This window comes from Electrophorus electricus, unplaced genomic scaffold (assembly GCF_041902795.1).
Source record: "Electrophorus electricus isolate QZ-2024a unplaced genomic scaffold, ASM4190279v1 Scaffold100, whole genome shotgun sequence".
NCBI lineage: Eukaryota > Metazoa > Chordata > Actinopteri > Gymnotiformes > Gymnotidae > Electrophorus > Electrophorus electricus.
This window is the reverse complement of record NW_027658382.1, coordinates 321,687-325,825: the sequence shown is the minus strand read 5'-3', so window position 1 is coordinate 325,825 and position 4,139 is coordinate 321,687. Positions and strand designations below refer to the sequence as shown.

The window sequence follows — 4,139 nt, the reverse complement described above, 5'->3', positions numbered from 1 at the left end:
ACCTGGTCCGGAAGAGATACGAAGGGAAAACTCATTACTCGTCGGGGTGGCACATCCAGGCTCTCGACCCTCCCAAAGTGTCCGACCAGGGTGCACCCTGCCGGGCTAAGAGAACAGCCAGGTGAACCCTGGAGGTTCCGAACTCCAGACCCCTGGACCCGACGGCTCAGTCCGCCTCAGGTGCACTACAGAGGTCCTCGGGCTGTCCCTGAGTGCATTAAAACGGAAATCAGAATTACTCCCCCGGGTGGCACTTCCAGGCTCTCGACCCTCCCAAAGTGTCCGACCAGGGTGCACCCTGCTGGGCATGGTTAGCCGCCAGCCCCCTTCCTGGAGGTCTGGTTGGCACGGGGTTTTGCAAATAGGTCCCGTCGGGTATATGGGAGAGCAAAGAGAATCAATGGGGTCCAAGCACTAAATTCATCCAGTGGCGTTCTCTGGAAGCCCAAGGGGAGTCCGAGGGGTGTTCGGCCGGCAAGGGGAGCTCTCCCTCGGACACATGATCAAACGCCTGTCCCCTACCGGAAAGTGGTGTGCTCTGGATGCCCCCCCCCCCCCCCCATCCCCCGAGGGGGGTGCTTATCCCGCGAGGGGAGCCCTCCTCGGGTTAAGTGAACCATCATGCCGATTCCCCTATGGAAGTGGGCACATCCAGGCACACAGTCTGCTTTGCTCTCCCCGACCCGAGTGCGTCTGTTGGGCTGAGTGTACGCCCAGGCAACTGGATCCAATGGCTCAGTCCGCCGCAGCGTGCTTCGACGATGGGTCGTACAGCCATGCCACCAGGGTGGGCGTGTTTGTAAATGTACCAGTGGATTCTCGTCGGCCTGCCACATCCATGGTATCGACCCACCAGGCCTGTCCGACCAGGGGTTGACCCTGGACGGGCACGGTCTGTGGTTTGGCCCTTGTCCTAGATGAAATCGGGCACGGGGTTTTCTGGCCAGGTACCATCGGGTTACTGGGAGAGCGGCTTCGGTCTCCAGGTGAGACCAATGGTGAAGCAGCACGAGGCAATGGAGAGCATGCAAAGCGATGGGGAAGCCATGCACGGCAATGGCCACGAAAAAAAAAAAAAAATCACCACGGAAGGAACGTGAAGAACAAGGAGGAGTGTAGTGACACTGCCCAAAGCTGCCCGGTGTTGCAGGGGTCTATTGGTGTGTTGCTTCCTTGTTTGGTAGAGTGGAGTACCAGACCCGCCAGGGGTAGGCAAACCATTCCCCCTACGGTAAGTGAGGAGCCAGCCATTTGACGAGCGGGTGTCCACGTGTACGGGTGCGAGCGCTATCCCCCCACACGGGGTTAGGCCACGGCCTTAGGTGGACGTCTGCCGACCAGCCCCGGCTGATCCAGAACTTCTGATGTGGAGAGCGGTTTTGACAGATCCTCCCTGGTTCTAGCGGGTCAAGCCTCTGATGGGGGGTGGGGGTTATTTGTAACCCATCCCAGAACTCTCTGGGGGAGACTCAGACGGCCAGTCTGTCTACTCAGTTGTCCTATACTGGTGTCTGTGGTTTGGGAGGAAGGGAGTGCCCTGCTTTGTTGGCCTCCTCTTCAAACCTACCTGGGCCCACGAATCACTCTTCTTGGTTACATCACGAAACGTAGGTTGAGCGAGGCTAGGGGGGAGGGAATTCGACGAGGTCTTTCCCTTGTCCCCCCACCAGCGGCCCACGAAAATCAAAACGGCGTGAAGAGAGGGAACGCCGAAAGCACCTGGAGTCGGCCGTCCGCACCTCCGGAGGAGGTGGACGGGGTACGGTGCGGGCATGACCGGATGGGACAGCTTTGCATCAAGGTGAGAGGTCGGCGTCCGAAGGCCAGAGGGCGGTGCGCGAGCACGTTTACACTGGCCGCGGAAGCTGTCCTGGGTAGCCCTGTATGGCGTCTGGACCTGACGGCGCACGCACTTACAACCCGCTGCTTCCTAGCCCCCGGAAGGGGAGGCGGATGTCACTCGTGGTTCATCCCAGACCACGGTGCAAACTACCTGGTTGATCCTGCCAGTAACATATGCTTGTCTCAAAGATTAAGCCATGCAGGTCTAAGTGCACACGGCCGGTACAGTGAAACTGCGAATGGCTCATTAAATCAGTTATGGTTCCTTTGATCGCTCCACACGTTACTCGGATAACTGTGGTAATTCTAGAGCTAATACATGCAAACGAGCGCTGACCCTTCGGGGGATGCGTGCATTTATCAGACCCAAAACCCATCCGGGGGGCTCGGGCCCCCCGGCCGCTTTGGTGACTCTAGATAACCTCGGGCCGATCGCGCGCCCTCCGCGGCGGCGACGTCTCATTCGAATGTCTGCCCTATCAACTTTCGATGGTACCATAGTCGGCTACCATGGTGACCACGGGTAACGGGGAATCAGGGTTCGATTCCGGAGAGGGAGCCTGAGAAACGGCTACCACATCCAAGGAAGGCAGCAGGCGCGCAAATTACCCATTCCCGACACGGGGAGGTAGTGACGAAAAATAACGATACAGGTCTCTTTCGAGGCCCTGTAATCGGAATGAGCGTATCCTAAACCCATGGGTGAGGACCCATTGGAGGGCAAGTCTGGTGCCAGCAGCCGCGGTAATTCCAGCTCCAATAGCGTATATTAAAGTTGCTGCAGTTAAAAAGCTCGTAGTTGGATGTCGGGAGTGGGCTGGCGGTCCGCCGCGAGGCGTGCCACCGCCTGTCTCAGACCCTGTCTCCCGGTGCCCCCCGGATGCCCTTGGCTGGGTGTCCGGACGGGGCTCGGAGCGTTTACTTTGAAAAAATTAGAGTGTTCAAAGCGGGCCCGCTTCTCGCCTGAATACCTGAGCTAGGAATAATGGAATAGGACTCCGGTTCTATTTTGTGGGTTTCCTGAACCAGGGCCATGATTAAGAGGGACGGCCGGGGGCATTCGTATTGCGCCGCTAGAGGTGAAATTCTTGGACCGGCGCAAGACGGACGAAAGCGAAAGCATTTGCCAAGAATGTTTTCATTAATCAAGAACGAAAGTCGGAGGTTCGAAGACGATCAGATACCGTCGTAGTTCCGACCGTAAACTATGCCGACCCGCGATCCGGCGGCGTTATTCCCATGACCCGCCGGGCAGCGTGAGGGAAACCACGAGTCTGTGGGTTCCGGGGGGAGTATGGTTGCAAAGCTGAAACTTAAAGGAATTGACGGAAGGGCACCACCAGGAGTGGAGCCTGCGGCTTAATTTGACTCAACACGGGAAACCTCACCCGGCCCGGACACGGAAAGGATTGACAGATTGATAGCTCTTTCTCGATTCTGTGGGTGGTGGTGCATGGCCGTTCTTAGTTGGTGGAGCGATTTGTCTGGTTAATTCCGATAACGAACGAGACTCCGGCATGCTAAATAGTTACGCGGCCCTCCGCGGTCGGCGTCAAACTTCTTAGAGGGACAAGTGGCGTTCAGCCACGCGAGATGGAGCAATAACAGGTCTGTGATGCCCTTAGATGTCCGGGGCTGCACGCGCGCCACAATGGTTGGATCAGCGTGTGCCTACCCTACACCGAGAGGTGCGGGTAATCCGCTGAACCCCATTCGTGATGGGGACTGGGGATTGCAATTATTCCCCATGAACGAGGAATTCCCAGTAAGCGCGGGTCATAAGCTCGCGTTGATTAAGTCCCTGCCCTTTGTACACACCGCCCGTCGCTACTACCGATCGGATGGTTTAGTGAGGTCCTCGGATCGGCCCCGCCGGGGCTCCTCGCGGGCCTTGGCGGAGCGCCGAGAAGTCGATCAAACTTGACTATCTAGAGGAAGTAAAAGTCGTAACAAGGTTTTCGTAGGTGAACCTGCGAAAGGATCATTAACGGGTAACGCTGTCCGGCGTGCCTCCTCTCCCGACCCCCTCGACTTCGCCGTCCCCCCGCGTCGGGGCCCAGGGTCGAAAGGGTCTTCGGGGTTGCTGTTACACGTGGTCGCTTGCAGGTCAGGCTGGACAGAAGGCATAAAGGAGGAGCCTAGTCCCTCCCACCCCTTCCTCGTCCTCCGCCTCTTCCTCCGCGTCGTCCTTCAGCACCCCCCCCCCCGCAGGCCCCGGTATTCTCTGGGTTCCAGCGCGAGAGACGCGTCGTTCAAAAAACTCGGCGTCCCCGCTCGTCGGGCGAAGGCCGGTTTCC

The 4,139-nt window shown here is 58.2% G+C and overlaps 1 non-coding gene across 1 annotated transcript; it reads left to right on the top strand.

The window, feature by feature from the left end:
• The first annotated feature begins 1,990 nt into the window (after positions 1–1,990).
• LOC145653965 (18S ribosomal RNA) lies at positions 1,991–3,829 on the top strand. Its single transcript, XR_014120208.1, has one exon. It is a non-coding gene; the product is annotated as an 18S ribosomal RNA (ribosomal RNA).
• The last annotated feature ends 310 nt before the right edge of the window (positions 3,830–4,139 follow it).